Source organism: Melopsittacus undulatus, chromosome 8 (assembly GCF_012275295.1).
Source record: "Melopsittacus undulatus isolate bMelUnd1 chromosome 8, bMelUnd1.mat.Z, whole genome shotgun sequence".
In the NCBI taxonomy this organism is placed as follows: Eukaryota; Metazoa; Chordata; class Aves; order Psittaciformes; family Psittaculidae; genus Melopsittacus; species Melopsittacus undulatus.
This window is the reverse complement of record NC_047534.1, coordinates 35273801-35297322: the sequence shown is the minus strand read 5'-3', so window position 1 is coordinate 35297322 and position 23522 is coordinate 35273801. Positions and strand designations below refer to the sequence as shown.

General features: G+C 39.5%; 1 long non-coding RNA gene across 1 annotated transcript; it reads left to right on the top strand.

Moving 5' to 3' along the window:
- The first annotated feature begins 2680 nt into the window (after positions 1 to 2680).
- On the top strand, positions 2681 to 23150 carry LOC115945761 (uncharacterized). The gene is made up of 3 exons (XR_004080005.1): positions 2681 to 2732; positions 21122 to 21266; positions 23029 to 23150. It is a non-coding gene; the product is annotated as an uncharacterized lncRNA (long non-coding RNA).
- The last annotated feature ends 372 nt before the right edge of the window (positions 23151 to 23522 follow it).

Here is a 23522-nt window from a genome sequence, read left to right as displayed (position 1 = left end):
GTATAAAACAACTTATTTTAGGTGAGATAGAAGGCAAAAAAAAAATCCTAGTTGGATATTTTAGCTTTATTTTTTTTTGGCTTAAAAATTGATTCTGCTCTGAGACCATTTGGCATGAATTCCGCTGAAGACCCTCTCCATGGGTCTATGTAAATAGATGCAAATTGTAAATATATGCTATTGTAAATAAATGCAAAAAGATTTGTCCAGGCCAATATAAGGAGTTATGGAGAACAGTCTGTGCTTAAATATGTTTTCTGATTCAGAGAAGTCTCCAGGAACTTGCCAACAAAGTTTAAGTTAACAAGCAGGTATTCTTTATTACGGTGCCGGCAGACACGGGGGATAGCTCCTCCTAGCGTGTCTTGTCCGAGCATCAATCAGGCTGTGATTATATTGTCCTTAAATATACATATTCATTAGATTATGTTAATTGACTTACTTATACATTACATCATGCTTCTAGAATTCCTCCCGCATGCGCTCTAAAATGTCGTAGTGGGCTTTGGGACCCCTAGTGGTTATTTCTTCATCATCTTCCTCTTTATCACTTAATTTTAGGATTGTTGTCATGTTAGTAACTACCAGGCCGGTTCTGGCCAGTTCTTATCTTACCCATTTCCTTATCTCTATAGTTGCTAACAAAGCCTGAGGTCCTTGAAGTTACTAATTTACAATCCCATTCTTCAATCAACCCCATTCTTCATTTCTCCCCTTGTTTCCAGCATCTCTGGTTCTTAGCATCACCTCATTACACTGAGAAGTAATAAACCTGGTTTAACTGGCTAGACTAATTTATAGTTGCCTCCTTACTCATCCAAGTAGTAGGAAGCCTGTGGAACTTCACCTGATCAAGTTTCCTGCAGTGTCACCATGCAGCTTGTTTCTGGCATACATTTTCTATTTGATTTGTTAGCTTACCTCTAGAGTCTGATAACTGGAGAGCCTGGTTATGTGTTTAATTTGAATGAATTGATTTACACATCAGCAGCAAAGTCTGTGTAGCCTTTTATTTTTATTCAGTCATAGTTTTGAGAGGTCTCATCAAAACACCCTAAAAGCTGCTGTAGCAGTCAAAGGTCTTAATCTGAGGACTCTGACAAGGGATCTGTTTCTGACTGTATAAATAGGAGGCAATGACTGTCTTTTCTTGCTATGAATATGGCTTAGAGGCATCTATTGTTGGGGTATGATTGCTGAGAAATTCCATTCAGATGCTTCACTCTGTTAGACAATGTGATAGACAATAACACAATTAAGATGCCTGACTAAAATAGAAAGTGGAAACCTAGTCTGAGTCTGTCAGAAATTAAAGTAAAATTTAAAAACCTGCTGTTTCTGTGTAAACTTACATCTCTTTACTAAACTTTGTTGTATAGTCAAGGCAGGTTTCCATTTGTACAATACTGCATTCAGGTTTTCCATCCATTTGCTTGTCTGTATCTGTTAAAAGTGAAGATCAGCTCTTGGTCAGGCTAGGCCAGTTTCAGATATGTGCACAGTAATTTTCCTTGCTGAACATCTGTGCTGCAGCTTTTTGGTGTTCAGCTGTGCAGTGACATTTGTCTCAGTAAATAAGTGGCCAAACCATAGGATGAGAGAATAGTTTTAGTTCTAAATTTGATGCGGGGGGGGGGAGGGGTGATGAGGAAGTGATTATGTTTAACTCCTTCAAGAGAAATTTGGAGCTTGATGCTGCAGTTTCTTCTGGTTTGAGTAATGGATTTCTGACAGTCCTATCAAGTGTATTCTTTCTCAACGTATAGGGTGATAAAAAAATAATATGTTTTAATAAGGATTAAATAAGAGCTAGTGGTTACATGCTCCAATTAGTTGGGAATCGAGGGACAAAGCAAAACCCAAAATAACTCTCCAAACAGATTAAGTTTAAAGGCTTTCTAAAGGCAAAAATTATGATAGTACAGGTGGGGGAATGACTAAGTTTTCCCCTTTTTTGGGTGGATTTAGGTGGTATTTTAGAATTGAAATTTTGAGGTTCAGCTGTACTTACAAATCTTTGAACCATTATTGGGCATTCAGATTATAAGATAGGTAGAAGGTCTTCTGAAGCCCTATATCAAACAGCAGTAGTAGAGGGATTGTTTTTTTTTAAATTAAACTAAAAGTTTGCAGGAGACCTGTGAGCCAGACTGAAGCTGCTGGATTGACATCGGTGCTGTCAGTTATCAGGCTTCACTGCTGGGTAAATTAATAATAAAGGCAAGAGGATCTGTAACCTGTGATCTATCTCTCCTCCTGACAAAGTCCCAGGAGACAGCTTTATTGCTAGCATCAGCTTGAAAGTGCTAGAGATTGTACTGTAGCAGTGAGCAATTCTTCAGCAGTAGGCTAATTGTCTTTCTAATGTATATGTAAGGACAGTACTTAGGAAACACCTGCGAAAAGAATGAACCTCAGGCCTGGAGAGGAAAGAGCACGATCTTTCTTATGAAAAATAAGCCGTTCTGCTGTGGGTGTTCAGTGCTTTTCTGTGGCATAGGATGTTAAGGCACCAGTAGAGAGAGCCATTGTTTCAAAGATGTGTGAAAAGCCATATGGATTGTGCAATTTGCTGTCAGGGCACGACACTGATGTGTGTTACTGTAGAAGCTCTCAGAAAATTTTAAGCCGATAGAAGATATCTTGTAGAAAAGGATTTTCCTCTCCTAAAGCTGCCCTTCCTCCCTCCCAGCCCTCCGATCTGGACAGAGTTGCATAAGGATCACCTAACAGTCAGTGCTTCTGCTTTTTTATGCTTCCTTCCATTTATAGCCTTTAATGACTTACTTAGGGTATGTGCAGAGCTTGTCTCAACAAAGCTTATAGAGTGTGGACAATCTTATGTGCCATGGGATGTTGGTCAGGAAAGAGCTGAGGGAGGTGGGAATCCACCTCAATATGTCTTGGACCTTACATCAAATGCATTGTGGATCAAATTCGGTGTAACAGCATGAACTGTTCTTGAAGTTGTCAGTTGCTGTTGAGACAGTATTGTCAGCACTGTTGGAAATGATGCATCCTTCATGTGGGGGAGTTGCTGTCATCTTGTTCTAAGCTTATTTCTGAGAGCGTGCATCATTCTTACTTTGAGTGTAAGACCAACACTGCAAGCGCAAGAAGGAACACAACATTCCCGACTGTTCTTTTACCCTGACCATTTGCAAAGCCGAAATGGATCTATTTACTTTTTGTTGGGGCATGTGTAATTGCTTGGCAGCTTCTTGGCCCATGAGCAAAACCATGTAAAACTTCAGACCTTGAACAAATCTCAACGTTAGACTTCATTGAAGTTGCAACTTCTCCCCTTGTTGTGTGCTGGAAATTTGGGAATTCTTGATGTGTCCTTAATTAGAGGAGGATCTCTTACCTTGCCAAACCTTTCCAGTGTGGGGGTAATGAAATCTGAAACCAGGAAAGTTTTGCGTGGTTCTGAATTTCATCACAAATCATATCTCACACTTCTAATTTCTCGCCTGGAGTAGAAAAGCTCCAGTATCTTTCTGTCTCCAGAAAGGAGGCAACGCCTGCATAGTTCCCCCATGCTGGCTGATTATACTGGCTTAATCATAATTGAGGAATGAGTTAGCTATCAGCTTGTATGTGATGCTGGCATGTAGAGCCCTGTATGACCTCAGGCCAGCCCTGATGAGACAGTATGAGGGAAGCAGCAATGGCAGCAAGAAAAGGGTTTTGCTGATGTATCTCACAATTGTCACTGAAAGTTGAAGTACAAGTAGAAGAGCAAGGAAACCACCTTTTGCCAAACAGATTCCTTCTTTAAGTAGGAAATGCTGAATTTAGGAGATCTACTTTAGGTATCCAGAGTCAGTAGTGTATACTAAGAAAAGCCAAACCTATATGATACAGGCTATGCAATAAAAATATCAAAATGGAGATAAGTCTTTAAACATCTTTTTTTCCAAAGACAACTCAAAAAAAGGAAACATCCTGAGACTGTTGTTCTTTTCTTTTTTTGTTTTTTCTTTTTTCATTTCCGTTTGATCCTTCAGAAGCTCTTAAGCCTTTTGTGAATCCTCACTACTGTTTCTTATAGGCTTATTTCTTATTATTTCATATTGTGGTAAGCTTGAATTACTGTATGCCACAGAAAGATAATTAAAGAATGCATACTTGCTACTCTCCATGTTTAGCTCTTACTGGTCTTAATGGCAATGTTATTTCTGCTGCCTTGCTGCTCCCTTCTCCCTCACCAAAAAAATACAGTTTAAAAAAAAATTTTTTTTCTGACTATACAGCCATCAGTTCCTAGTATGTACTTCCTAGTTCCACCAGTCCATGCTGCTGCTTCTGTGGTCTCATGCTATTGTCCATTATGTCTTCACAGACAAGATTGTGGTAATGCTAAGCATGATTCCAACACTAGCCTTAATTTTGCTTTAAGATAGTGGGGGGCATATACTGTAAATTTAACTGAAGTCTTCCTTCTCTTCCCTGGCAGCTGCACTAATGTCAAGAGCGCTAGTACTGAGAAAGCTGCCAGGGCTCAGCTGGCAAAAAGGGTACTTGGGAGGGAAAAAGACTTTGCAGTTGTCTTGTGCTGTCTCTGCAACAATGAATGATAGTGGGAAGCACTTGTGGAATTACAGGGAGGTTTATCTCAAGTTATCTCCATCAGTGGGTTTCTGAAGTATCTTGCAAAAACAGTATGGCCTATAATGAAACCCATTTGTTTACATTACTATAATCCTGCAATATTTTTGGTATGGTGGGATGCATCTTATCTTTCTCACCTCGTTTTCAGTCCCTTAAATTCTTTTCACCTTTGTATGACCTCAGTGATTCGAGATTTCAAACCTTCAGCAACTTCAGCTTCTTACCACAGTATCTGCGCTGCAGGAAGTACTACTTTGCCTTGAAAGATCTAGGGACTTTTTGGAAGGTTGTTGTAAGGAGAAGAAAAGGAAAAGAAACTAACATAAAAATGAGTTCTGTGGAAACAGCTCTAGAGGGAGTTTTCAGAGCTGGGATGTGCAGTCGTTATTGGCTTACTAACAAGAAATTCCTTATGTGTAGAGCTCAGAAAAGAGGAATCAACTATGAGATGAAACCCATGCTGTGTGAAAAGGTGTGCTTTAGGAACTTCCCTGGTGTGAGCAATAGGTAGCCAGGAGAGTTAAGAGGTTTAGCTAACAAATGCTGGAGAATAACAGATAAGAGAATAAAACTCCCACACTAATGCACAGCACTGTTTTCTTTAGTGTTAAAAACAGCAGGAGAGAACTGGTATTGCTCAGTGTTAACAGTTTTGGCCTGAATGCACACATGAAAATTTTGTACATGTAAAGTACAAAAGGGAACATGTGGTTCTTTTCCACCAGTTTCCTTTGTTGAACTTCGCTCTAATCTGTTCCTTCCCACTTCTCTTGGACTTCTGTATGCCTGACACTAGTTCTAAGCTAGCAAATGCTGCTTCAGTGCCACTGTGGCTTTCTGCGCATGATCTGGGGTGATGGCTCATAGAGACTGACGCTGCAGGGGCCAAGCATCTGCAACTGGCCTGCAAGGATGTTATGTTTTACCCCATATCTTCACTTAAATGAATTGTGTGACAAGGCTGATGGGAACATCAGTGTGACATGGAGGTCAATGTTGCATAAGTTTAAGCATTTGAGCTGTATTTCCTTGTGATCCATGTGATGCTAAGCTGTACTAAGTCATTTGCTTGGAATAGTAAGCACAGCAGTAAAAGCTGCTTAAGAGAAAGTACTTAGATATTGCTTCTGTAAAACAGGTAAGTGATCCTCTGTGGAATGATACCTAGCAAGAACAAAGGCAAATGAACTCAATAAGATTCTGGTCAGAAGCACCAAACTTAAGTGGCATGTGGGACAGTAGCTGAAGAGTTAATAAAGCTTTCCTTGTAATGCAGTTCTCAGCAAGAAGTGCCTTTCTGTATTCATGGTCTTTGTGCTTAAGACTGTTAAGGGTGGTCTCTGTGGCTTGCTCTTATTTAAGCAGTGGGGAGTTACTTTCTGTGTGACACTTAAACCCAACAACAAAGCTTTTGTAAGACTTTAGTCCAGGAAAACATGCAAAGCATGAGAATATAGTGATTAGCTTTATAGACTCTGTAAGACAGGGATGACTTCTGTTCAGGAAGTCAAGTTGCACCTAGCTCTTTTTTTTTTTTAATCTGAATTTCAGCTTTTGAGCTGATCTGTAAAAATTAATGTCATGTTTTTCCTCAGAAATTCCTGAATTGAAAAAGCAATGAAGGAAAAAAAACCCCACAAAACAACAAAACAAAAGGGGGGTAAACTTGCCCAATTGAGCATTAAAATAGATTTGTACCATCAGTCTCCTTAGACTGAACATTGCTAGGCTTAATGAGAAAGTACTGAAGCAGAATGATAGTTTCTTATTAACTCAACAAGACTTGTCTAGCTATTTCCACACTGCTTTTGCTTGCTCATTAATGACCTTCTGCACTATAAAAAGAACAACCCAAACACTCTAAGCCCCTGGGAAGACGTTTTTATATGGTCTATCAGATGTTAAATGGCCTGCAAGCAGCAAAGAAACAACCCTGTGAAATGCTGATCAGCATTTTGTCTTGTTTTAGTGCCTAGACAAAAAAAAAGTATAATTGATTAAATTGTCTGCTCCAAGATAACAAATGCAGGTGACACACTGAGCCTGAGTCACTGATGTCTGCACTTCATTACAACCAAATCCAAGCTGACTTCAAAGTAATGGAGTCACAGCTGTAAGTAGCTGAGAAAGAAGATAAAGCTGTCAAACTTTCCATGACCACCACTGTATGTGAGTGGACTGCCTAGAAGGAAAATGTTTGTCGTTGACCCATCATTCTGAAACAGCAGAAAGTGTAGCAGGAAGGAAGTTAAAATAACATGGATGTGATTGTTTTCTTCATGTGCTGGCTGAGTACCTCAAGGGGGGAAACATGTTCTTGTGTCAGAATCTGAGCAGCTTCTTGCAGATAGAGTTAACAAGCAAATGCTGGCCAGGTCTGCTTTGTCAGCCTAGGGTTCACCTCTACAGTCACTTCCTCGTAGATCCACAGAATTGCAAATAATTCCTAGTAGTGCCTGGCTATGAGTGGCCAGGTTACCAGAAACAGGAAGCTTGCTGTGATTGGGGAATTGGGTTGTGAACTTCTAGCAGTGAGTTAATTTAATCTCTAGTGGTGTTTCACTGAGTTCAGTAGACTCTGCTCAAGCTTTGTCTGTCAGTATGGGAGATTGTTGTGGTGGTTGGTTGGAGCAGCTCAAAATAACTTGAAGATCAAAGCTATGTGAACTCAGTGCAGTGGAGCTTTCAAACATACACCATTTTCTGCTCTGAAGAGTCCATTATGATTCTAAAGCTTGGGAAACCAGAACTGAAGACTGTGTTAATGATTTTCAAACTTCTTAGTTCCAAAGAAGTCTGAATGTGGACCAGCTTTTAAAATTATATTGAATTTGAATTTGGATTTTTGAGTTTGAGTTGGGAATTGGTAGCTGAGAGGGGTGTTATTTCACTAGGCATCAGTGCAAGTCTGTTGAATGCAGCAGTATTTGGGTACCTATATAAAATCAAAATAAATACCTGCACAATCCCCTTTGGACTGAGATTAGTGCTCTGGCTTGATATGAAATCCCTATCCTCTAACCTGGAAAGCTTGCAGCTGTAAAAGAAATGGTATTTAATAATAGACCAAGACTTGATTTCAATGGAAGTATTGTCTGAGTAGGGACATCAGAGCTCGGTTCCAGAGCACCAATAAAAAAAATGTAAAATAACCTTTTTATTTATTGGGCACTCAGACTTGAAGACTCCCAGGTGCCTATTAGTCTAAGGGCTTGTCTGTACAGGAAAGTTAGTGTGCAATATGTTGGAATATGAATTTACAACGCACCAAATGCTCTGTGCTCCCCCTGTGTTTGGATATTTTTAGCGCTTGGTAATGGTGCCTTTCCCTGTGGCAGTTCATTCAGCTTTGAAAGTGAAGTAAATCACATTCTGCTTAATGCCTGTGTGGTGAGTGAATGCCAGATAGCCAATGCCCTCTAAACTTGTACCCAGACTTCCTCCTGTTGACTACTGCGAAGTGTGATGTTTAGTAGGATTCTGCCTTTGTCCATGGAGGTGACAGCAATGATTTTGCATACTTTTTTAGAAAGGAGGAAAATAGTATGTTTTCGAAAGTCCCTGTATTTCAGTTCTCAATACAGCTTTGGATATGTAGGGAGTTTCGGTATAACTCTGAGAGCTATTTCATTAATATTTTACAGCTGACACTTACTAAAATACTATGTGCTTGAGCCTGGCCAAAAGGCTTGTGTGGCTTTTCAGTGAGTTGTGTTGAGGTTTACTAACCTTCTCTTTTTTGACTTGGTTAGTTTCAAGTACAAATCCATTCAAACAAATGCTTTTGCTGGCATATATGGAAGAGGCAATGTAGCATCAGAGTGAGAACAAGGAGAAGCAATAAGGGAGGGAAGGCAGGTAGGAATTGTTCTGGTTTTGTTTGAGGTTTTGTTTTTTGTGGTTCTGACATTTGTCATGTTTTGAAACTGTGAATTGAAAGTGTAAGGTACTGGGACAACCCTCAGTTTGCTTAGAATTCTTGTCAAAAAAATTTGGATAGAGAAACCTGACTGTTGGAGAAGCTTTGGAAGCTGGGTTGTTATTTTGTCGTTTGTTTGCTTGTTTTCTTAACCTGAAAAGTGCAGCTAATATCTGGGGGGAAAAGGGGAATAGGGAACAAAAGTCTTTCTAATTCAGTCTAATTTATACTTGATCTATTCATCTTACTAAGAAAATGTAAGCACCCCTTGGTGCTTACAATGTAAGCACCCCTTACATTTACATTACTCCTATTGCTCTGAAAATGTTCCATCTTGCATATAAATGGTAGGAACTGATTGTGAGTCTTACACCTTTCACAGACTTGATGTTACCTTGCTGTTCTGCTTCAGGTATCCATGGTATGTCACAGGAATGCAGCAGAGAACCAAAGTCCAATTGAAGTCTGTTTATCCTGCATAATCTGAATCTTCCAGAGAGAGACAATCCTGACTTTGTATCTCTGAATTCAGCAACACTGCTCCTGTTTCCTAGGGTAAAATGAGAGAGAAATTAGCTGTAGGTCCATGCACCCCAAAAATGGTGCCACAGGAATTGGACTAAATTTCACATAACTTAACTAGCTCATTTCCTGAGAACTATCTGCTTTATTTGGCTCTACTCTTGTGTGTGATAAAAAGAAAAAGGAGCATAAACACATTAATGCTAAAGTGAATTACTGTATTTTTCCCAACTCTGTTGTTAAGCAAATGAAAACTATATAGTTGGAGAACTAAAGCAGGCTGAAAAAAGCATTGCTGCTCTGTCTGTCCTGCGTGCAGATAAGATGTAACAACTTGGTGGGAAGGCTGGGGTTTTTCTGAGGGGGATGTACCTGGAGTCCACAAATTGTTCATTGCAGAGCCCCATTCTGTGGGAATTCCTCCTTAATTCCAATGCCATGAGACTGAAGGAGATGAAATCTGACTGGATATTGACCATGGTGACTTGCCTTCATGAGATGATTGTGGTGAACCAGTCAGCACTAGTTATTGCTGGGGACTGCTTTGTGTGATGTTTGCAAACACACAAGTTTGCAGCTAGGGCAGATTGGGGAAAAAAGTATGTTCTTTATTTCAGTCATGCTGGGAGTAGGCTCTCATCCAAGTCAAATTTTGCCTTGACCAGATGATGTAGTGTACACAGCTTGTCCCTGCCTTTGGTGTTTGTAAAGCCATGCTATGCATTGATGTGATCACAAAATATTTGAGCTCCAACGCTGCAACTGCGGTGAGGATAAGCCCTTCACACAAGGGCACTGTAACTACATACAAGTTGGAGCATCAATGTTAGTGGGGTAACCCTTTCTTCTGTCCAAAAGAATTGACCCCCAGCTGAACTTTTGGCTGTGGGAAGGCAAAAAAGTATTTGACCTTAAATGACTTGCACAAAGACCAAGAAGGAGACTGTCAGGCTAGTTCTTACAAACAACCTGGCTCCCAATCCTCTGTTTAAGTCACTACACCAAATGTGTGTGTCTCCATTCATGCTGAATGAATTCTCAGACTGTGCTGCACTTCCTCCCTTGAATAATAATCTTTAATGAAAAGGAAAATGAGAAAACAAAGTAATGACAGATAACACAGAGAAAACATTGGAAAGTGAAGAAAGAAATGTCTGGGAGTAATGGCAATGTTGATATTCCCATGTTAATGATTCAAGAGCTTTCTCACTGCTGTAGAAGCAAAAACGATAGTTGCTGCAGTCTACAGAGATTTGGGCAATGAAGGGAAGATTTTAAAACTGAACAGTAATGGTCCCCATGTTTGTTCTCAAAAGATACCTGCTACTTCCTCCTGTGAGGTGGTCTCTGAGATGCAAAATGCCCCTTTGCAGGTTTACGCCTGTAGTTAATTAATGTGAAATCCTCCTTGTCTGGCCTGACTGGTGAAGAGAACTTAATGAATTTTTGAGGCATTGATCTCAAAGAAAACAGGCAAAACTATCAGGTTTATCTGTGCCAGAATTGCATGAATATGCACTTAATATCTACCTTAGCTCCAGGTCTACTCTTCTTTTCACCCATGCACAAATACCCGTGATTCTAGTAACTCTCAAATCACTCATTCCTTTAGACTGTCCTTTGTTGTAACTGTTCACCTCCCCTGCTCCCTCTTCTGTTTTGAGGCCAGTCAGCTGTGACGGATACTATATTCTATCTGGTATGTGCAACTAACCACTTCTGATTTTGGAGAACATGGTTTTAATTAGCTCTTTTCCTCTTCCCTGGTTGCTGAACAGAGCTGGCCTCAGGTGGAATTTTTTAATCGTGCTGTTGCTGTCTGTTACACAAGCTAGAGTTCTGTTCCATACAGTAAATTTGCGACAAATATGATTTTATCTTTTTTTGGTGGAAGAATTCACAAAAGTGATCAAAACCTCTTAAAGTCTCATGAACTGTTGTTTTTCACATGTGTATAGTAATGTGCACAGAAAGTCAGGGAGATACTTTCCTTCCTCTCTAAGTTTGTCTGATTTCACCACTTTTTTATTACTTGCCAAGTAATTTTCTGAGATGTTTGCATGTGGCTGTGCAGTGATGGTGCTAGAGTTGCCTATTTTTGCTGCCTCTTTAGGAACTGATTTCCCAAGATGTTTGGGAGGAACCGCACGCTTTCCGTTCTCCCTTCTCTCAATGGCATCAGTTCTCATGTTTGACTGACCTTTGAGTGATCCAGTTTGCTACTTTGTCAAAAGGGGGGGGGGGGTTGTGTTTGCTGGACTGGTTTGCAGTTGGGTGAACAAGTTTATGGGCTAGGAAAATGTTAGGTTTGGCATAAGGGAAGCAGGAAGAGTGTTGGTAATTTGGGGAAAGATGGTCATGTGGGATACCTAGGATACCTTGGCATTTTCAGCTCTTCAGCCTTACTTGCTGAACTGCACTTGAGGTTTGCAAAGGGGTAAAATGTCTCCTACATTTGTAGGCCCGGAGAAACTCTGAGGGCACCAAAGAATTATTCTCACCTTAGATGCAGCAGCGGCTGGAAGACCTGACTGCTGATTTCCTTTACTTTGAAAGGCCTGGGAGAGCAACAGCTTCTCAACTAGCACAGGAGAGAGCAACTCTCCACAGCTTTTTCCTGAGTATATCACTTTGGTGGTTTTTTTGTTTGTTTGTTTGTTTTTACCTAAGACCTTGAGCTAAACTATTTAAACACTCTGGAAAAAGCTATCTCTAGTTTGAATATACCAGCCTCTTATCTATACAACCCTCAGAATCTCCTATCTCCAAGGCAGTGGTTTGCAAGACTTGGGTGGGTTCCTGTGAAGATAAATCACATCAGAGGCATGACCTTTATCCTTGGTGCTATTTAAACAGTTTAAATATCTATTGACTTCATGCCTTGGGATTTCAGTTGCTGAAAAGTGAACACTAAAGAAAGGAAGAGTTGACCTACAGTGTATCAGATTGGTGATATCTTCGTTTATAGAGCTCCACAAATACAGATGGCATTTTTCCAACAAATTCTCCCCCCACCGCTACTGCATTTTGCCTGGATACTTTTGAGACAGAATCTGTGCATCTGTATGGAACCTAGCAAAAGAAAAGAGACTAGTGTCTATTGTAAATACTAAAGTTGTTGAGGGAAAGATGAAAATACAGCAAAACAACTGGGAGCCTTCTTTGTCTGCAAATAAATGTTCCCTAGGGGTTCTTAAGAACAATCTTAAAATCATTTGTTTACATATTCTGCATCTTTGTGGGGATTTGCTGTTAGAAGAGAGGATAGAGCTCAAGTTGGGAAGGTGTAATCCAGAGCACCATAGTCAGTATGTTTAATAAAGAAATGTATTTGCATTTGACCCTTGAAGGGCAGTATTCAACATATCACTGGAAACTAATGTGAAGGGACTCCACATTTTCTGTGTTTACAAAATGGATCCACTTCCATGGAACTGTACTCTGGAGTAATCTAATAAAAAAAAAAAAGCCCTGTTTTTATATTTTAAAGGGCTGTGGAAAAAATATAGGTTTAATGTAGGCCAGTGTGACGAAATACCTACTCAAATTTGGAGACAGTGTGAAACTATAACCAAAGAAATTATTAACTTACCAACACTAATGTGTTAACTCTAGCCTGTATACTAGACTGTTCAAAGATCAGAAATACCAAGAACAGCACTAGGGGGTCAATGCAAGGCATTTAGAAAATGTATTCATCAATTTGGACTTTTTTTCCCTACAAGAATATTAACCATATGTTTAGACTACATAAATTGGGTTTTGTATTGTTCTTTGTATTCTGAAAGTGCTAAGTATTATCGTTGTGGTGGCAGATGCAGCTCTGCAACTGCATGATAGTGTTATGTGTTTGTGGGAGGACACAGTGCAGGCAGAAGACTTAAGTCGACTTTCCCATTTCTCTAAACTTGTATCAAACTGTATTTTTGAAGATTTCTGACTGTCATCACCAACACTGCTTCTACAGTAAGACCTATGAGAATAGACTTCTGTTTATGGAAGTTTTATTGTGTTCTCTAACTATAAAATCCTTTTACTTATGTTCCTCTCAGCATAGGGTAGACTGTTGATTTTAAACAAACAAGAGGTAAATTTCTGGCATTTCTAATATGCCTCAAGCTAGCAAAACTTTAGTTTGGAAATTAAGCATTGAGGTATTACCTCTTTCCAACTTTGGTATGTTTATCTATCATTGTTCTACATCTTTATCTGAGAGTTCAGATAAAACTGATAAAGCTTTGCAGCTGTCTGTGAAGGAACTGATTTCTGTCTGGCTGTAAGTGCCACTGTCTGGTCAGGACATGGGCAATGAACACAAAGTTTGTACAGTTTCTTAAGTATAACTTCTTATCTCATGAGAGCTGTTTTATCCTAGTTGCTCTGCTAGTTGGAAATGTGTTATCCAGCTCACTAGTTACTGGAAAAAGATAACCATCTGTGCTCTGTGTGTGTTGGTTTTGCTGTTTGGTTATTATAATAAAAAACTTCTCTTTTGTTCAGTTGGCAAGTTCAGTTGGTCATGAAGGTGTATGACAGCATAGTAAATAACACACCCAAATGGCACATGCAAAACCCAACCAGACTGTCTCTGTGTTTCTAAAGTTCTGAGGTTCTCCTTTCTTCTGGACAGCTGCCTCTAAAGACTAGAGTTTTCTTTGAAGATGACCAGAAGAATTTCAGAGCCATGATCTACAATGAATTCTATTTAATATCTAAAATATTGTCAGAAATAGTTCTCATAACTGCAAATATTAAAAGCTAACTCCTGAATGTGGCCTGATAGCCCGTTCTTTTCTTGTCTTTGGGTGGTGATGTAATGTTGCTGTGAACCATTAGCTGCAATTTTGCCGGGCAGAGGCAGCTGCATTTTGCTAGTGAGGTGATCCCATCTATAATTTGCTTTTATAGCTTAGGGTTTGTTTTTGCTAACGTTTATAAAGTGCTTTGAATTAAACGGCACAGAAATTTTTATTATTGTGACATCTGTTCCTCCCTGAGAGCTTGTGTAACCTGGAGGAGCTGTACAACTGTAAACTAGCAACGTAGCCTGCATCCCTGTGAAACAGTAAAGAACTGAAAGTAGGTTGGTTGTGTTTCTGTGGTTCCACACTACTGTTTGCATTATGGCTTCATTTTTACATCAGCAGGGAAGGTCTCTACCCATTCTGACAGTCTCTGATAGCAGCAGGTTTTGGACAGTGTTGAAAGGTCTGTGGTGACTGATGATCCAGTTGTAGGTGAAAGCAAGTATTCAGTTGGCACGCTAAGCCTCTGTCATGGGGATAAGGACATGAAAAAAGTTTCAGGCTTTCTGCCATCTCTTACACTATGCAAAGCCTATCCTTTTGATATTTATCCATTGTACTGCTTCTTGATCCTGCTTTGCTTTATGAAACTTTTCCAAGATATGTTTTCTTACCACAGTTATTTTTATAAATCCCCTTTCCAAGTTGCTGTGTTAATGCAAACTCTCCCGACTTAAAAAGATAATGTCTCTATTTTGTCTTTTAGAAAGTGCTGTGTACATTTGTGGTACTATAAAACAATTAGTCTAAATAACACAGGAGCTCTTTTGGGTTATAAATTTTTAAGTGTTCTGATCAGATTGCGATGGGATGAGTAGCAGCTTGCAGACTGCAGAGTACCTATCTGCTAGCTGTTTTTTACATACAACAATCCTATTTATCATGATGATTTGAAAGAAGCTTAATAGTGAATCACCACATGGTTTGGATGTGTAGTTTGTTCAGACTGACTTCAGGCAGCCTTTGTGTAAAACAGGCCCAGAGCTGGAACAGCAAAATTGTTGCAGATCAGGACTGAGCTGGATTGGCACTGAGGTCTGGGAAGCTCATTTAATGCAAGTTGTAGCTGGTGGTATCAGTGCTTCACTTTCATGAGTATAGAGCTTAACTTTGCTGCCAGCCTGGCAACTTCCCACTGGGATAATGTAATGCAGCTGCAAGATTGTTTTGGCTCTGTGCTAACTCCTTCCCATACCTTTTTTAATAGTCTGTCTCCTGCCTTTCCCCATCCAGTCATAAAACCTTTCCTAACATTTGCTCTACTTTTAAGAGCTAGTAAGGGCATGGCAGTTGATAACAGAGCCAACACCCTTCCATGAAAATGCACCTTTCAGCAGTGAAATATGCTGCCTTTTTGAGAATTTGAAGAGTTGATTCTGAGGTATTGAGTTTTGGTTTGGTTTATTCTCTTTCTCAGGTAGCTATCCCTCATATCACAAGGCTGGCTAATATGTGCAGTTTGTGTATTTCTGTGCCTATTTAAAAATAGGTCTGAGGGTTTTGGAATGGAGTAACAGTGTAGCTTGTGTAAGTTTTGACCTATTTAAAGGGTTATGAAAAGACCTGAGATCCACTCTTGGAATACAAAGCTACTTCAGGTTCTTGGTCCTACCTTGTGAAAGTCATGACTGAGTTTGGCTGTCTAGAGGTTAGATATGTAGTCATGGGTGCTCAGTTTGACCTGACCTGGTTGTCACAATTATTTCATAACAATAGTAGTTGTTGATGTTGTAATTCTTGTAGGGGTTATGGTAGAATGAGATTTGTTGTTTTACAGATCAATTTGTTTATCGTCCAACTTTCCAGTTCTTGACTAACAATAATCAAATAATTGGAGAATATTATAGTAAGCTTATTCCTTCTTTCATAGCTTCAAACACAGAAAGACTAATACAGCTTTAAAATCTAAGATAAAGCCTTCACTCAGGGCAATGACAAAACCATCAAAATAAGGGTAAGCAAAGGTAGCTAACTGCACTCTGCCTTTAACTGTAACCTCCTGTCTTGGAACCTCTAACAAAAGGCCTCCAAACCCATCCTTCCTCCCATGATTATTTTCTTCTGGAATTTGACCTTTAAATGAAAATTTGAATATTTCTTATTTCCTGTAGGGAAACCACAAATATGGAAGTGTAAACTGTAGCAGTACGAATGTTAGTGTTTGCAGGGGCTGAGACAATTGGCTGGGGTTGTGAAAAATGCACTGTCCTCCTGCTTAATTAGTTCCTTACTTCTGAATGGCACATGAGCCAAGGTACAAATTTGTAAGAACCCGAACTGACCTCTGAGGGAAAGGAGAGGGACTGCTTTTGTGTGTCTAATTCCCCTTTTTCTTAGTAAGTCAGTGATGATTTCAGCTGCAGTTAGTAAGATCCATTCCCCTTTACAGCCAAGTGGTAAATTGTTCCTGTTTCTTTTCTAATGTTCTTTCTGTCCTCACCCAGACAGACCATTCTTGTTAAGGGAGATCTCTTTCTGCCACTTTTGTTGGTGCCATTGTGTTACAGATTGGTTGGGGAGCCTGTGCGAGACCCTCGATTAAGACCTGCAGAAGATCTGGGAGACTTTCTTTGTCTAGGTTTTTCCTAAGTCATGGCCGGGACCCGCAGGCAGGTATTGTTCCTGGCCTTGTGCCTTCCTGCTCTAGCCAGTGGGAGGGTCGGAAAAAGGCAGGGGTCAGACGTGAAGGCCTCCGGTAAAAGTTAAATAAACCCTGAATAGACAGAAATTACATTTCTAAATAATTGTTCTAGTTTTCAAACAAAAAACGCTGGGTGTCTTGTTAGGAGCAAGCTCATGTCCTTAGGGACTGACTGAATATCAGGAAAGTCAGCTTATGGTTTGTATTTCTTCAAAAGAGCTTGTCCCTGTTGTCTTGACAGCATGGAGTGGGAAAACAGCAAGAGGTTACCAGATAATGTGTATTAGAAATACCCGGTCAGTGTCTGGAGAGTGCCAGGGTGCAGCCACCAGCATGTGAAGGCAGACATCGGTAGGATGCTTTGGGTTCCTGAGATATTTTTATGAATGAAAGGTGCTTAGAACAGGAATGCATACTGAAATAGGCAGGGCAAATGGAGAGTCTCCACAATCTCCTTATCTTCTCCAGCAAATCTGCCCCTGAAGATAAATGTTTAATAACATACCTATTTGGTTGTACTTGTTAAAAGTAGTTGAACTAATGACCCATAATCCAATAGATCCATTTGTAATGAATAGCACTAAGATTCAATCCTGTGTTGCTGATTTGGCAAGATATCTGCTTAATTTACTGCTTTTCACTGTTGCAGCTCTTGCTCAGTGCTCGAACCAAATGATTTCTCTGGCACTGAGTGTAGCCCACCTTTCAGCTGCAAAACAGCAAATTGTCTGTGTGTGCATAGACATTAACAAAAATCTCACATGCCCTCGGGAATCGGTAAATGTGTGTGAGAGAGACAGAAATTTGAGTTGTTGCTTCACTATGATTTGGTCAGACAACTAATGTGTGTGGTAGTAGCTGCATACACGAACTGCTGGTGCTAGTACCCGTGAACTGAAGTGAAAGCTGAAATTTGTTTTGGTCAGTAATACTCGAGCACTCAAATAGCTTTTTTTCCTGCAAACATTAAAGTAAGGTGGAAAAGTGGCCAAAGTAAATTTGTATCACACTTAAAGCAAATACCTGTGGAATTCTTTCTGTTTGGCAAATGAAGCACTCCTAATCACTTCAGTGGGAATCTGTCTGGTTTAAGGAATGCAGTATCCTGACCTAAGACCCCTGTTAACACTTATGTAATGAAACCCACTGAACCATATGGGACTACTTATGCACATGAGTAATTTTATGGACAACTTTGTGCAATCTGCAGGTCCAGGATAGTGGTTATGACTGCAGTCACTAATTTTTGATGGCAAAGTAGCAGACCTATGGATTAGGCTGGAGTGACAGTGACCCCAGCTGTGTTTCCCTGCTGCTGCACTGGGGATGGTCTCAATGAATTCAGCCAGAATTCAGTGGCTATTTATGCACCCGAGTTTTGTTAGATTGAAGCGACTGCCTGGCCTACATTCCAGGGACTTCCTGTAATAAAAAATAAATGCGTAAATAAATAGGTCCCCCACCCTTCTGCTGTCACTCAGTTATTTGCTTTGTTAGAAAGTTCCACAGTTCAGAGTAATGATAATTGAAGCAGGTGAACTGTGTGGGGGGAGAAATCACTCCTTTTCTGAGATACTTCTCTTGAAACTTCTTTTTCAAGCATTGCTCCCAAGTTTGAGGTTGCCAACTCAGATAATGAGGCTTTCTTGTATCTCTTTATGCAAGAAAATTGTTGAGGCAACTGATACTGGTACTCCAGGTTGTGCTCTCAGGTTTTGCAGCCTTGCCAGTAACACCTTACTGAAGACCTGGACTGAACAGTGGCTGATAGGAATAATCTTGCCACTGTTACCAGTTACACTGTTGCCTTTAATTTAGTAAATCAAGAGACTGAGTGAGGCCTCAGGGAAGGACACAGCAAAGCAGTGAGAGCAGAAATATCCCCTTCACAGCCTGAGAATTCTGTCCTATGCTAAGCATGCTAATATCAGAAGATTTGCAGTAAAACTGGGGTGTTTCATGCACTTGATTTCAAAAGCTTAATGATATATATATATATATTTTTTTTTTATTGCAAGTGTGTAAATCAAGCCCAAGGCAAGGAAGGGAACTAGCCTAAATAGATACTATTGACACTCTGTCCCCTTTTTTATCCTCCACTGTAAATTAGGCAGGTTTCCATCTTCAACCCTTGTGTAAGATCATGCACAAGTTCCAGTGTAAGCATTCCTGTTTAAACCTGTACCTTAACCTCTGTTTTCCTGCCCAGTACCCTTCATTTCTCCTTCTGTTTAATCTGGCTAGATGCTGATCCACAAGTCTTACCAGAAAAACCCCTGCTTCTCCAGATGAGACTCAGTGGTCGTTGTATCCCATGTCTTCAAGACTGCCCATTATTGCAAGTTGACTGAAAATTTCATTTTCTCCTTAATGTGACAAGGTACAGCTTGATCTGGATATCTGCACAAACCACAAAGGGTTGCATGTGGGAGGAATGACCAGAGCATTCTAGAAAAAAAGACAAGTCCAAGTTTCTGGAAGGGAAAATTTGTAGGAAAAAGCAGTTTCTCTTATTAGACTGACTGACATAACTGGGTGGAGGGAGGATAGATAAGGTTTGGGACCTGCAAGCCCTTCTCCAGGTCTGCTAATTACCTACCCACTTAATGCAATTTATGCTTATGTTTTCCCATAAAAGTTACATGCATTACTTCATACTGAATTTTGTAAGAAGATATGACTTGCACCTTATTACTAATTTCTTCAGTCAAAGAGGTTTCATGTGAGTATCTGTGAGAATATGCTGTGGTTTCAAAAGGCAGTTCAAAGTTTCCTGCAATGAAATTGAGAGCATCTTGATAGGGGTTGATATGGTTTTGTCTATGTCTCTGCCTACAGAGTAAGCTTTAACAGCGCTGTTGTTTAAAACAAAACCCCAAAACTCCAAATGGAACAAACAAGCAAGCTAGACTAACAGCCCCAGAAACAGAGCATCTGTTTTCTCTCTCCTAGATAGGGGACAGCATAAGTAGTGCCAGGTCTCAGGTACACAAACCTAATCATATGGAAATAATACCCAAGCACAGGATAGGGTCCACATAGATCTTAGGCTGCTTTAATGAAGCAGAGGCAGTTATATGGTGGTAGGCTGAAGTATGAGGCTGGGCAGGTTCCAGCTATCTTCACGCTGGTGAAACAAAACCAGCATATCAGAACTCTGTGGAGGGTCTGCACCTTCCCTCCTATGTATGCAGGCAATGTAGGGATAGGGTGCATTTTCTGTGTTACTCTTTGGGGAGACTCAGCTGGGGGATTTGGCTATCAGATGAGGGAAGGCAGCTGTCTCCAGCTGCTTGAGTGTACTTAGACAGGTAGTGTCCATAGTTAAAGTACTGTCTAAAAGAAAAGCAGGGTCACAATCACAAACTCCTGTAGAAATTACCTAGAACTCTAGATGGTCAATTTTAGTTTGACAGTTCACAGGCCAGAGTTTGCCCTTACCCCTTTCATCTGACACCTCCTCACTTCTCAAGTTCTTGCATAACCTCATTTGACACATCTTGTGTGATAATCTTTAAGTGCTGCTGTGAAACTTGGGAATAACTAGTGAATTTTGTGTGTGGTTTTACCTGTTTACCACTGAATAGCTCACCATAGCCTAAAAGACTTTCAAAAAGGAGGCAGTGTAGCTTTCTAGTTCTAAATAGGACGATGCAGGTTGTTTCTTTATAATACAGAATTAAAATAACATCAGTTATAGTTTGTGTATTTTCAAGTATCTATATCTTTTATGCAATCTGCTAACATGAATAAGAAATGCAAAATGATCATATAAGAAGTCTGTTCTAATTATAAGCATATTTTTATCCATATAAAGGACTGTTCCAGTCACCTTGAAATTTCCCTCCAGAGAATGACTGCTAAAAAATTTCATGTGCTTTTGCTCTGAAATACTGGAAGACCCTGTAGCTGATTGTCCTGTAACAGTAAATATAAAGACCTTGCCTTATATGCAGTACAATGAGGAAATTCTTGACATTCTTGTAGACCAATAACATTTACATTTTTTTGCAATAAGAGGGCAACTTGGTATCTGTGACCTGATGACTCTTCCCTGTTTTTAAGAAAATCTTCATAAATCCCTTGTGAATCTCTTGGTTAGAATTGAAAAAAACCTTCCACTGTTCTTCAGTAGAGTCTGTTTCTGAATACTAAAAAACAAAATTACCAAGACTTTCTTATTCAAGCTTGGAAGAAAATCTTTATTCAGACTATGACTAACCAGCAAGCCAGTTGTTTTAAGCTGTTGACTCTAGCTTAGTCTGTGATTTCTTGACAAAAACATTAGGATTTCTCTCCCCCATTTGGAATACTGACATAATTGTTAATAGTCATCATCACTGGTTTTGATGTAGTTTGACATGAAAGTCAGATTCCTTTCTACCTTCACATGTATAAACTATAAGCACATAATTTCAAACATTAAATCATTGTCTCGGGGATGAGTGTCATCCTAAAAAGGTAACAGATGTAGTATCTGAAGGCAGGCAGTACTATCTGTCCACTCTCCTTAACTTCTAGGGTGTGGCATTGAGGACTCTTCAATGTTGGGGCCATCACAAGAAAGGCTTTTATTTTTTAAGGAGCTTTTCACTAATGGAAATGTTCTTGCTTTTGCAGGTGTCTTCAAATCCTGAGTGGCTTCTTGCTGCCAAATAGAGCATGGCAAGCCCCCTCCCCACCCCAAAGACTCACCTTCCATGCAGTATTGAACAGCTAACCATGGTGAGATGTGGCTGAGATTTGTGGACAAACAGACAGGAAGGTAAACTGTGATGATTGGCATGTCTCACCTCTGGGGACTGGGGAAAGTATGATGGTATATGGACAGTGAGAGAACTCTCCTCTGAAATGTGGGTAAGAAGAGAGATTAAGAGCAGGCACTTGTTTGTAGGGAAAATCTGCTTAGATGGAGCAAGAGCTCTGAAAAACAAATGTGTCACAGATGTGTAGTGTCATCCTGTGGTGTTTGGGTGCTAGACTCTAACATGGCCATCAGGGTAGTCTGAAGGAAGTATGTGCAAACTGATTGCTAACACATGGCTGTTGAGTGGACTAGCTCTCCAGAAACAGCTATAACAGCTAAACTATTTCACTTCCATAAAGACGTGAGTGTTAGCTGGGGTAAATGTTGCTCAGGGAAAGTGCATTTCAAAGAGGAGCTGGTGCAGAGGTAACTGGCTTCAACAGGTCTTCTGTGGGCTACTTGAGAACTCTTTGCCTTCCTTCACCAGTGAAGTTTTACCATTGAGTTCATTGAAGCCAGCATTTTGCCCTAGGAGTTAAAATTAGTGAAATGAATGTATTGGTGGACAATCTCACAGCAGAGCTTGGAGGTTTTTCATGGTCTTTGATTGCAATGCCTATGTCAACTTGGAATGAAAGATGTGTGTTGGGTTATTGATAACTGCTAGAAGGAAAATAATTTTCAGTCTTTTCTTGCTCTCCAAAAATAATCACCATCACTTAGATTTAGAGAATAAATAGTCTGATAAAAAAAATAAGAATTTATATCTTGCCTAATCCATTTTTAGCTGTTCCTGAGCTTGTAATGTTTAATTTCTCTGCTTCTGATGAAAATACTTGTGGGTTTTTTATAACTGTGCTTAAAAGGATTGCAGGAGTAAGACAATTTGAACGGCATGTGAAATTGGCAACCTGGAAACAAGCATTTGTGGGGAGAAAAAGTGTAATTAATGTTAATTTTTTTTATTGTAGAGTTCAAGGGCAGATGCACTGGAGACTGTCTTATCCTCATATATTCTTAGTTTTAATTAATTACTGGGGTTTAAGATATGGTTTAATTGACAAATAGTATAATAAGCATTAATTTTATCTCTCAGAACAAAGACTGCTTTCTAGAAGAATCTGATAATGAAGGAGAAAATATGTGAGCTATACACAGCTCTTACAGCATTCCAGTCAGTTGTTTTGTAGTATCACATCTTTACATCATTAAATATGCACCTTAAAAGTTCTGGATTTTAATTTATTATGGGAATGCAGTTTTCCATCTTTGTTATTTATTGATATACCTCGGGTAGTTTTGGGGAAAGATCTGAAATGTAGCTTCTAACATTTAAAAACACAAGTTTGCAAATAAAAAGCATACCAAAATTGTCTCCTTATTTAGGTTTTGAGTTCTTGAAGCTTGATATACCTACAGGGGTTTTGGCTGCTATAGAACTTAAAGGAATAATGTTTATAACTGATAACTGGAAATTAGTAGAATGTGGTGTTTAGTGTCTTGTAATTTTTTCAATGCCTAAAACTGATTCTCTGACAGTAAAGATGGAGAAGAATTTAGTATATATTCTTACAAAGCTGAAATGTGTTCATGCTTTGGCATAGATACCTGATGGTTTTTGATGGATAAGGACCTGTTCCTGTGAAAAGTCCCTCAAATTTAGTTGTTAAAAGCCTTTGAGAAATTTATGTTTCCATGTTGCAGTGATGTCTGTAAAGGACAGTTGGAAAAAATCCATGAATACTGCTAACCTGTCTCTTTGTCTTAATGTTTTCCTCAGGACTGCTTCTCCTTCTCTTGGAAGGATGCTTCACCTGCCCCACAGTCACTATGTGCATGTAAGACTTGAAAATTCGCAAGTTACAGTTGAATGTAATTATTAAAGATGTTTTAACAGGTGATCAGAGAAGATGCATTGCTTTTTATTCTTGCTTTTCAGAGCACCAAGGGTCTAACTCTCTGCAGTCCAGAGTAGGTTTTTTCTACTTGGGATTACATCCCAGTAGCTTAATAATGTACACCCTGTTATAGTTCATTGCTATGGCTTAAAAATATTTAAGTGCTTATAGGAAATCTTGATTTTGTGACCAAAGATCTGTTTCTTTTTTGATAGTCTCAATCAGCATCCTGCACCACTAATGCTGTCTGCAAAATAACAGTAATCCTTAGTAATTTTAACAAAGGCCAGGCATCTTCAGTTTCTGTAATGGTTCAAAATGATTTAAATGCTAGCAGAACTATTACTTGGCAAATAACTATCTCTGAAGCTTTACT